This window comes from Magnolia sinica, chromosome 10 (assembly GCF_029962835.1).
Source record: "Magnolia sinica isolate HGM2019 chromosome 10, MsV1, whole genome shotgun sequence".
Lineage (NCBI taxonomy): Eukaryota > Viridiplantae > Streptophyta > Magnoliopsida > Magnoliales > Magnoliaceae > Magnolia > Magnolia sinica.
The window spans coordinates 65,922,147-65,933,498 of record NC_080582.1 but is presented as its reverse complement, the minus strand read 5'-3'; the positions used below and the strand labels follow the sequence as shown (position 1 = coordinate 65,933,498).

At 37.4% G+C, this 11,352-nt stretch overlaps 2 long non-coding RNA genes across 2 annotated transcripts; one reads left to right on the top strand and one right to left on the bottom strand.

Moving 5' to 3' along the window:
• Positions 1-5,513: 5,513 nt before the first annotated feature.
• On the bottom strand, positions 5,514-8,807 carry LOC131216898 (uncharacterized). The gene is made up of 4 exons (XR_009157100.1): positions 7,282-8,807; positions 6,371-6,451; positions 5,898-6,021; positions 5,514-5,632 (listed from the first exon to the last, which is right to left on the bottom strand). It is a non-coding gene; the product is annotated as an uncharacterized LOC131216898 (long non-coding RNA).
• Positions 8,808-8,992: 185 nt separating this feature from the next.
• LOC131216897 (uncharacterized) lies at positions 8,993-11,141 on the top strand. The gene is made up of 3 exons (XR_009157099.1): positions 8,993-9,961; positions 10,045-10,393; positions 10,474-11,141. It is a non-coding gene; the product is annotated as an uncharacterized LOC131216897 (long non-coding RNA).
• The last annotated feature ends 211 nt before the right edge of the window (positions 11,142-11,352 follow it).

Genomic DNA, 11,352 nt, shown 5'->3' with positions numbered 1-11,352 from the left:
CATTCCTAAGTGGACATATTACACTCACACAACCACATATCAACCACATATCATATCCTCAAGTGTAACCTCATCATATAGTCCTTCTATTTCTTTCATTCTCAAGTGTAACATCATCACTCTCCGTCCAATCTGTTCATAAGGTCACAAAGACCTAAATGAAGAGGAAAAACAAATTTCATATTGATGCAAAACTTTTGTGACCCTGAAAAGGGTTTCAATGGTAGACGTTCAATCCCCCACTGCTTTTTGTGGTGTGATCCACTTGATAGTTAGATCTGTCTTACTTTTCATCTCAAGCCTTAAGACGAGCTCACCAAATGGATGGACGGTTTGGATATAACACATACCTCATGATAAAACCCACAGAACTTATTAGGTAGCTCTTTTATTGGGAAGTATATCTACTTAATATGATGGGTCATTTCTTATATGCCTGTGTCTGGGCTATATGATAGGTGAGGAACTTTTTGTTTGTAGTGCCCACCTGAATATTTGTACAGTTTTTTCCTTACATGTTTGGATTTTTATAGATGATGTACTCCCACTTTACAAAAAAAATGGTACGATTTAACATGTTTGTACAATGGAATGACTTGGATTATTAGAAGGCGTCCTAATGCAGGTAAGATAAATAATTTTTTGTATTTTTTTTACAGGGTTGGAAATTTTTCAAATATAAATGAAAGAAGTGGTATAAACCATGTAAGAGAGTATAATCTATATCAGAATAAGTACATGCATCTATGGAAGTGATACAGTTGATGGACTATGTGATGAGATTATATTTAAGGCGTTGATATAATATTGTCCCAGTATGATGGGGTTACGCTTGAGAATGTGATACAGTTGACGGACTAAGTGATGAGGTTACCCTTAAGGATATGATGTGGTTGTGTGATAGTGTGAAGTAGTTCTACTTAAGAATATGATATGGTTGATAGACTATATGATGAGGTTGTGCTTGAGGATATGATATAGTTGTGTGACAGTGTGATATAGTTCCACTTGAGAATGTGATATGGTTATCGTACTATGTGATGAGGTTGCACTGGAAGATATGATATGGTTGTGTGATTGTATGATATGGTTACATTTGAAAATATGATATAGTTGATATACCATGTGATTAGGTTGCACATATGCATATGATATGATTATGTGACAGTGTGAAGTGGTTCCAGATTGAAGAATGTGATACGGTTGATGGACTATTTGTGCTTGAGAATATAATATGATTGTGTAGTGTGATAAATGATCTTCACTTGGAAATGTAATATGGTGATGGACTATGTTATGACGTTGGATAATCCAAAGTTGTGTGACAGTGTGATCATGTTACACTTGAAAATATGATATAATTGATGGACTATGTGATAAGGTTACGCTCGAGGATATGATATTGTAATTCGACTATGTGATGAAGTTACACTTGAGAATGAAAGAAATTGAAGGACTATGTGATGAGGTTACACTTGAGGATATGATAAGTGGCTGTGTGAGTGTGATGTATCCACTTGAGAATGTGATACAGTTGATGGACAACGTGATGGAGTTGTACTTAAGGATGTAGTATGGTAGTGTGATAGTGTGATGAGGTATGTATCCACTTGAGAATGAATACGATTGATAGACAGCGTGATGAGTTTGCACCTGAGGATATGATATGGTTGTATGATAATATGATGTGGTTACACTTGAGGATATGATATGGTTGATGGACTATGTGATTAGGTTGCACTTGAGCGCATGACATGGTTGAGATGATAATGTGATGTGATTCAACTTGAGATTATGATACAATTGATGGACTATATGATGAGGTTACACTTAAGGATGCATATGATATGGTTGTGTGATAGTGTGATGTGGTTCTAGTTAAGAATGTGAAACACTTTATGGATTGTATGATGAGGTTGCACTTGAGGATATGATATGGTTGTTTAATAGTTGGTGTGGTGGATCCACTTGAAAATGTGATACAATTGATACACTATATGATGAGGTTACACTTGAGGATATGATATGGTTGTGTGAGTGTGAAGTTATTTCACTTAGAAATGTGATATGGATGTTTATTTTGGCGAAGATTATAGGATTTTATATCTATTTACAGTTTTCAATCTTCATTCGTTTAAAACCCTCAAAAGAAATAACAAAAAAATAATAATAGCGAAAAGTAAAAATTTTAATAATAATAAAAATCTTAGGTGATAAAGCAAAAGTAATTCCTACCAAAAAAGGGATAAAGGCTACGGCTATTAGCCGTAGCTAGGTTCTATTTTTTTAAAAAAAAACAATAAATAAATATTGGCTTACCATTGCTAGTGCATGCCCTGATAGATCAACTGATCTAAAAATTTCGAATTCAACAATAAAATAAACATGCATAACAACTTTCATGAATCAGATATAATAAACATTGGCCTGCACATATACAAACCTTTTACTGGCATTTTCACATGCCTTTACCGGCAGTTACACAAGCCTTTACCGGATTATTAGAAGGCATCCCAATGCAGGTAAGATAAATTATTTTTTATATTTTTTTTATAGGGTTGAAAAATTTTCAAATATAAATGAAAGAAGTGGCAGACACCATGTAAGAGAGTACAATCTATATCAAAATAGGTACATGCATCTGTGAAAGTAATACTGCCTTCAAACATAATAATGCTCATAGAATGTGTGCCTTGCCATGGCCCACAAGAATGCCTAATCTTATCATGAACCATACTTGAAGCTATGACCCACAACACATGACTACCCAAGCAACTAGATTTTAGGAAGCTATAAGAAGCCAAGGTATCTCCAATTTGTTTCCAGGTACCTAAGTATTAGGTAACAGTATCAGCCAGCATATTGGCATGTTGTTGTTTCCTTCTTTAGCATTCATACAGTGCATCAAGGCTTCAAATTGCAGTCACATTGCTTCCAAGTTCCAAGTTGGACCTGTGAAGAACATAATTGCAATTTGAAGGCTACTTCCTCATTACAAACATTTGGAAACATATACTTCGAATAAAGCCAAAATACTCTCAGGAGAAATGTAAGAACAAACAACAAACATCAGAAAGCCAGATTACAGAGAATGAGATAACAATAAAATCTTTGGAATGTGTTTTCTTTCCATACAAACTTGGGGATGGTGCATCTCATGCCCAAAGATCGGGTGTAGTTGGCCTTGGCCGTCCAATTTGACAAGGTAATCTATTGATTCCGTTCACAATAATTTGGAAGGAATCTACACATCTAATGCTGGTAAACTAAAAGAACATTGGAATTTCAAAAGGCTAGAAAGATAACATCAAATCAAAATATGCACGTGTTGTGCCAACTAATGCAAAAAAGACCATGGGATATTTCAGGTTACTGGGGCGAGGGCCAGTCATCTTTTAGTGATACCATAGATATTTCCTCAATTATGAGAAGGAAAGATAGCATCCCTCACCGGTAAATGAATGCTCATTTTTTGTTCTAAATCTGAAATGACCTAGAGAAACTGATGAAGGGAGTGTATTTCTCAAGGATTTAGCAGCAGCCCCTGTAGAGCTTTTAGGTTACATGAACTTTGAGTAAACTTTTTTTTTTCCTTTTTTCTTTTTCTTTTCTTTTTTAATAAAGCAGGAAATTCCTGAAACTCGCATCCAAGATGATCTGTACAATTATCTGAATTTTTTAATCTATCTGAGATGATTTGTACAATTTCAGAGCATTTCACCAATTTAAAGCTTTAAATTCCACCTAATGTGCATTTAGAAGGACCGAATCACATCTAATGTGCAAGTAGGTGCAAGCTCCTCCAAGGATTCTTCAATCTATAACCGAGGCAAAATAAAATTCATTTGTAATGATGAAACAAGTTGTTGTTTCAGGGTGATATTACCATGGAGGAAAATTCACATCTAATGTGCAAGCAGGTGCAAGCTCCTCCAAGGATTCAACTAGGTTGCTTTTTCAGCTTGTACTTGTGATATTGATTTACTCCAAGCAGGAAATATCATTATGAATTTCCAATACTGAAATATGAAAATTGGAGTATTTAATCACAAAAGTATAAGTAATGGTGACATTTCAGAAATTATTCTGAAATTCCAGCAAGTTTATTCAATTTCTATCATCAATAGTTGGACCATTTGGGTAAGACTACTAAAGCTAAAATGGACAATCTTGCAAGCGAACCTGCTAGAATTCTTGCTCCATCATGTCCTATGTAACAAAATACATAAATGCAATACCATATCTGAATTCAACAAAAAACAAAAATGGTAGACATGGGCAATCATAGAACTCAACTTGGTATTCTTTTTTCTTTCCTTTTTTCCTTTCCTTTTTCCCTTTCTCTTCCACAAATAACCCTCTGAAGAAAGGGATCAACTATTTACACCCACCCTTTTGATTTACAAACACCACACCCATTTCCATTTTTGGACTAAAAAAGTGCAAATACTTTACTTTGGTCAGTCATAAATCTAAGGACCAATGAATTAAAGTTTTCTTCGGTCAGTCATAAATCTAAAGATCAAAATTCTCCTTTGCTTCGGTCAGTCATAAATTAAAGTTTTGATTCTTAACCCCCATCAAGTTGCAAAAGATAATGAGGTTGTTTGTGTCATGACAGCTATATACAAACCTATGAATATGAATGACGATTGCATTAAACAAAAATCATAAGATACAAATGGTAAGAAAGGAAAGAAGGAATAGGAAACATATGTATGGGATTTGTATAAGAGGCATTATAGTAATCATTGATTGAAAGTTTAAAAAAAATGCAGAGAAGGGAAGTCACATGCACATGATTGGATGGAAGTTATATTCTAGGTCACATAATTTGGCATAAAGATGCTTTCAATTGATGCAATATTCAACCACTAGATCCATTTAAAGTATTAAAAAAATGAACTAAGTTTTGACATGCAACACGCTTCCATTGACCAGCAGGAATTACTCAAAGAAATATCTCCAACAGGAATTACTTTCCAAGAAAATATTGTTATGTGAAAGTCAATGAACAACCAATGTAATATTGTTATGTGAAAGTCAAGAAAATGTAATATTGCCAAAAGGAACATACAAGAGGATATGCCCAACTGGAAATGGAGCACATGTCTAGTCTCAAACAGATGTGGGATAGGAAGAGAAACTGAGAAAGAGAGACAGAGAGGGAGAAAGAGACCTAATATCGATTGATCATGTGGGGAACAAATGCAAAAAGAAAGAAAAAAATGCACAAAGAAAAAAGACATTACAAAGGAATTAAACCAACAATATACATTCAACACATGCACATAGTTAGCCGAACAGGCCAAGCTAAAGTGACATGAGTCCAGGCCTGACCTGCAAATTAATTAGGCCATGCATGGGAGGCTCGAGCCCAACCCATGGGCTAGCTAGTAGGTCCAAGCCCAGTCCAAACTTGGGTCCGGCAGACTACCCAGCCCATTGCTACCCTTCGTCATTTCCTGTCTATTGAATTTGTTGCAACTATCACATTGCATTTAAACCCAACCTTATTCCTTTGATCAATAGCATATATCAGAGAAATTGTCTTTACAATGAGACAAAATGTTTACTTCCCATTCACAAGTATACAAATTGTGCATTCAAAAAGCCTGATGCATTCGGGGACCTAACATGCTAGACCAGGAAAAAAAAAACATCAATTTCTTTAAAACACAGGTTTGCATTGAACCAACAAAAAAAAAAAGACTGGTAAGTCTACAAATATTAACAAAATCTAGAAAAAAATTAAGATTCAGGTTTGCATTGAACAAATTCAACAGTTGCTCTGAAAATTGGAACAGTAGAGATTCGAAAACTTAAATTTGATGCACCTATAACCTTGTCCAGCTGAGTCTAAGACTAAACCAAGTTGGAAACGAGAACCAACATACCGTTTCACCATCATCACGAGTCATTCCAGTTGAATTGATGTAAAGGTAAATTGGCTGGTTTGGATCCCATTCATTGCAAGTAAAGCAGTTCTGCTATCACGAACTCTGTGACACCTGGCACCAACTAATCAATGCAAATGGCTAATTATTAGTGTGTATTATGCCATTAGATAAGACATGAGACTCTACCAATAACAAATTGTATGTGTAACAATATATAGGGAGACTAACAACATAAGAAGTGATAGGAAATAGTTTTGTCAGTTTATCCAACTGATGTATTTTGATGAAGACCAGCAATCCTTCTTTGCGTAAAAGGAATGAGAATGCCACCAGCAACATGAGTTGTAAATGAATACAAGTGGTCCTTCCCATCTCTACTACTTGGAACTGAACTACTAAACACCACCCCACCCCGAAAAAAAAAAAAAAAAAAAGAAGGAAACATAGAATATTGATATAAGATACTCCACCTTAATCAGCTCCACGATCATAACAATTTTATTTATAGCTCTTCCCATCACCTTGAAGACAATTTCATCTAAGCCCTTTTCCTATGCAAATAGTAAATACAATGTTATCAGCAGGAGTCAAAAAAAAAGAAAAAAGAAAAAAAAAAAAGAAGACACCATGCTCACAAAAAATACAATACTTTTTTCCCAAAAAAGTGGAAGCACACCACTTGTAACTTTATTGATCCTTCAAACGAGATGTACAACCATTTTATAGAACTAAGATTGGAATTTCTAAAACTTGTTGCCTGAAAATTACTAAATAAGAGAACATAAATCAATGATAAGAAATTATGCTTTTTAGATGACAAAAACAGTGTCTTAGAACAAAATCTAGTAATCTTTGTCTCAAAAATAGACCAGCAAAAGACAGAAGGGTTAACATGAATCTAGATCCTCTGCTTGCCACAAGTAAAAGAATTCAGTTTTTCTGAATCGTCAGTCCCACGCTAGAGACACGTGAATCCAATCTAGCAAAACTATCAAATAGCCCATCTGCACCTTTTTCTAGCTGAAAACATGAATTTAAATTTGTAATTAAGTCAAATGTACTACACAAAATTCATCCTTTTCCACATTTACACATACAACAAGCAGAACCTTCATAGACCCCAAGGTTGCTTGATATAACACTAATAACATATCATGGCCATGGATACGGATATAACACCCACAATTACAAAGTACATATAAAAATTACGTGAATGTGTTGTAGGATTGTTAAATAAGAGAACGTTAATGTGGATGAAGAGACATTTTAACATTTGACATTATAGGATATGCTGAAACTGAAGCATTGAATTATGAGAAAGCAATAGAGAAACAAATAATAATGATAATAATAATAACAATAGATATGATAATAATAATACATTTGTTCAGACATGGTTGCTGCTAAGTAAACATATTGTGGTTCCACAATCTATATGCTAAACGGTGAAGTACAAAGAAATACAAGAAAACAACTTTACTTGTAGAAGCCGCCGAGCATAACCACCCTCCATTATTCTTGCAAAAGGGGAAGCATGCGAATATTTGTTTCCTTCAAAAGCACCAAAATTGCCAAAATCCAAGCTGCCAAACCACCTCCAAATCGATGCAAATAATTTCCACTAGATTATCCATTGCTTGCATGAAAGACACTTTCAATAACCACATTTTGCACAAATCAAAATCGTCCACCCCAAAACGACAGAGAGAATAAAACTCCAAGGAAATTCAAATTCACCTGCCCATCAGAGAACCATTTGGAGAGAGAAGACAAAGACCCTGAGCTTTCTTTAAAAAATGTGCCTGCTATCGAGGAAAAAAAAAAAAAAAGAAGCTCCTTGGAATCCTTCTGGTTAAACTATCATAGGAATCTGCCCCGCCCAGAAAAGCAAAGCAATAGATTGGCAAAAGTAAACTAAAAGACATCATTATGGTATAGAGAACACACAAAATAGTCACTTAAATACATCTAGACAAATCACAGTAGCACTTCTCTAACATTCAAAATTTCAAAACCGAATTGGAAAAAAGAGAATCAAAGTAAACTCAATCAGACTTTGTAATTAAAAATCCAACAACATACGAATTCAGCCAAAGCCATCACGGAAACAGTACTCAAAACTTTTAAAAAAATAAAATAAAATAAATCAATAGCAAAAAAAACTAACAGTACTCCACTGAAGCCGTCCTGTTGTTGTTGGCTTCACCACCCAATCTGGTTCCCTGTCCGTCACATGGTGGTACCGGTACAAATTGAATTGAAATATGTCTGAGTATGTGATCATTCCCTGTACTTATTATCCATAACATGATAAATGTTTGGCTTTTTTGGTAATTTAACAAAACAATCAGGGCAATTAAGTTGGTTGGAAAAAAACAATCTGGTTCCTTATCCGTCACATGGTTGTACCGGTACAACAATTCAGACCATTCAAATTGTTGGTTCCTTTTTAAATGAACCATATCTCTAAAACTACACTGATTAAGGCAGTCCTAACCGACCAATCAAAGTCTACCAAATGGATGGTTAAGAATAAAAAAGTGAGTGGTCTGGTAGAAAATGGAAAAAAATCAGACAGTTAAGATTATCTCCCTGTTAAAATTTTATTGATACTCCATCCATGGTTGGAAAAAACTACAGGGTAACTATATTGATTTTGCCGAAAGGCGGTGAAATGACAGAGAAGAACCAAAGCAGTGAATCTTTTTAAAGAATGTGGAGTCTAAATTTAAAGGAAAATCCAACTAATATATATGAAAATTCAAATACTAACCTCGTAAATCTTCTGTAAGGAAGGAAAACAACCCAATAGAAGAGAGAAAGGAGATGAGACTCTCTGCCTTCTCTTCTTTTCTTTTCCCTCCCTTCCCGTTTTCTTTTTCTGGTTTTTTTTTTCTTTTGTTTTTTTTTATTATAATGGTTTGGCGTTCGGAGCTTTCTTTATTTTTATTTTTTTTAAGTGAGTGGTGACGTGGACCAATGAGGATTAGGGTAACAGGAAATCCCTGTTTACCTGGTAACAGAGGATCCGGACTCTAAAAAAAGCAGATAATATCTCTGATGACACATCAGTGAAGCAATCTCCAGATAAGAATGATTAGTCGTTGTGGACTCGTCTAACGCTTAAGCGCATTCGACCAAGGCAAGCCACGATCGAGAGAATGGTAGATGTTCTTTCCCAACTGGATTCACGCAGAAGCGCCACATGGAACATCAGTTATCTTCAACCTTAAACAAGGGAGGTTATAAATAGCAGGAGCAAACACAGAAGAGGAGTCCAATCCTTCGATCCAAACACAAACTCTTTACCAATAATGTTGATGATTATCTTAGTGTAGCATCTTAGCTTAGTTCATTCACTATTCAATGCTCGTAAGCCCTAGACATTTAAGATAGAAGTAGCATCAGTCTGTCCCTAGCACGCCAAACTAGCTTATAGTTTCCAATAGTTGTAATTCCATTCCATTTGTGCCCGTGCGCTGGATCTGAAAGAAGGTTGTTAACCTTAGGACCTGTCTGCCTATGTACATATGCTGGGCTGACTTTACTTCTTTTTTTCTTTTCTTTTTTTAATCTCTGGAATTGCGAATGCCCTGCCCACCAATACACTGTCACTACTACTCTCAGCTAGGGTTGGCAATCCCGCCTAGTGGTAAGAAGACCATGACTGGTCATGTTTGAAATCCACATCTATTTCCATCTACCTCCACTCGTTAAATCATACAATTGTTAAACCTTTGCAATGTTAGTACATTGATTTGTGCACCTGTTTTGAAATATTGGACAATTCCAGCCATTTATCTGGGCTAGGGACCTTCTTTTGATGAATCTAAGCCAGAGAACATGGATTCTTGGCTGGGCGATCCTGTCGGCCCAGCCTTCTCTAGTGCCGAAGGGGCAAGAAGTCGCGAGAGGGAGCTCAGCCCATAGCAGTAATTTTAGGACAGGATCCTATTAGGTTGAGCCTAGGAAACGTTGACCGAGCTCGGGTCAGGGCGGTGTACCGGATTCTTAGTTTTATGGTACTTCACGCTCCCGAGCTTGGCGATGTCTCTGGTTAAGTATAGCTACATTATCGTGCTTTGTGTTTTTACTTGTTGGAGTTTTCATGCCTGGGACTTACTTTCTGACTTGCTTGTTGTAGAGATGGTTGATTGCCCTTGCTATGGGAAGAGATTCCGTCCTTCCTCCAAGGCCAAGGTGCCTGAGAATGGGGGGCAGTGCAGAGGAGGTCCATCAAAACTGCAGTGAGGCTAGAGCCCCGAGCTGAGGGGTTTGCACCCAAATAGCCGGCTTCGGTGGTTGTTGATGAGTGTGGTTCCTCGGGCCAACAAGCTGAGGAGACCGAGGCACCGAACTTCCTACCCCCAGGATATGACATGAATGACCTTGCCCTATGGACGGCTCGACACATTCCTGAGGAGGAGATCGCAGATCTTGTCAAAACTCACCCGATGTCCCTTCTGGGTGATGTGGTTGCGGCCTGCTATAAGGTCAGTTTCCTTGCCTTGGCTCATTTCTTATTTTGTATGTTGTTGTTGTTCCTTGACCGATGTATGTTTCTTGTTTGCAGTTCGTTCCTGATCTTCTGTCTACACGTCATTCGATAACTCGGGTGGCCAAGGAACGTGAACAAGTAGGGGCGGCGCTTCAAGTCAAGATCGCCAAGGTCAAAGCTTTGGAGCAGGCTCTGAGGAGATCTGGGGAGGGGCAGACTACTCTAAAGATCTAGCTGGGCGAAGCCCACCAGAAGGAGGCCCTGGTCCAGACTGAGTTGGAGGGGACGAGGTCTGGCCTTTCCCATGCTGAAAAGGGACAGACCGAGGTGGAAACTAAGATTGTTATGTCAGAGGCCGAGATGGCCGAGGTGCGAGCCAGTTCAGCAACTTCGGTGTCTAAGTTGATCGAGAGGGAGGCCAACCTAGCAGCCATGCTGGCGAAGATCAAGGCCTCCATCATGTCGATCCGAGCGGCGACGATGGGGGAGTACAAGGCCTCGTCGGAGGAAGCTAATGAGGCAAAGGTATATTATAGCCTTGGCTATGAAAAATGCCTCGAGGACGTCAAGGGAAAATTTCCCGAGCTAGATCTAAGCGACCTCGAGGGGGGATCATCTGACTACCCGACCCGAGCAATGCCGAAGCCGAGCAGGCTACTTGAACCAACTAACCCCTAATCCCCCTATTATCATTTTTGTTTCTCTCTCTTGTAATCCATTTTAGATTAATAAAAGAATCAATTTTTCCATCCGTTGTGCATGCGTTCTTCGAATGCTTTTTGTAGGTCGAGTTTGATAGCAATAGGTCAAGCATTATTGCCTGAGTAGGTAGATTGACAAATCAGTCGATTTCAAAATAATCGACATAGTTGTAAGCCAAGCATAGAGGACTCTCCCATTTTGTGGGGGATCCTTTGCAGCTGGGATGGTAGATTCCAAAAGAAACTCTTCTCC